Below are 350 nucleotides of genomic sequence, written 5' to 3' on the forward strand. Positions count from 1 at the left end.
ACCAGCAGAAACTGGGTGAGGCTCTGTTCCCTCAGGCACCACTGGGGGTTACTAGGAATAATGGCCACAGATTGTTAGAGAGAAGGTTCAGGCTGGACATCAGGAGGCATTACTTTATGGTTAGGGATGCCAGGCTCTGGAATGGACTCCCAAGGGAGACGGTGCTCCCTTCTACCTTGGGGGTCTTGAAGAGGAGGCTGGATAGATATTTGGCTTGGGTGTTATGACCCCAGCACTCATAGTTTCATAGTTGGTAGGGTTGGAAGAGACCTAAGTAGATCATCAAGTCTGACCACCTGCCATGGCAGGAAAGAATGCTGGGGTCAAACAATCCCAGCTAGGTGATTATC

The sequence above is a fragment of the Gavialis gangeticus genome, unplaced genomic scaffold (assembly GCF_001723915.1).
Source record: "Gavialis gangeticus isolate Ggan-Ray unplaced genomic scaffold, GavGan_comp1, whole genome shotgun sequence".
In the NCBI taxonomy this organism is placed as follows: domain Eukaryota; kingdom Metazoa; phylum Chordata; order Crocodylia; family Gavialidae; genus Gavialis; species Gavialis gangeticus.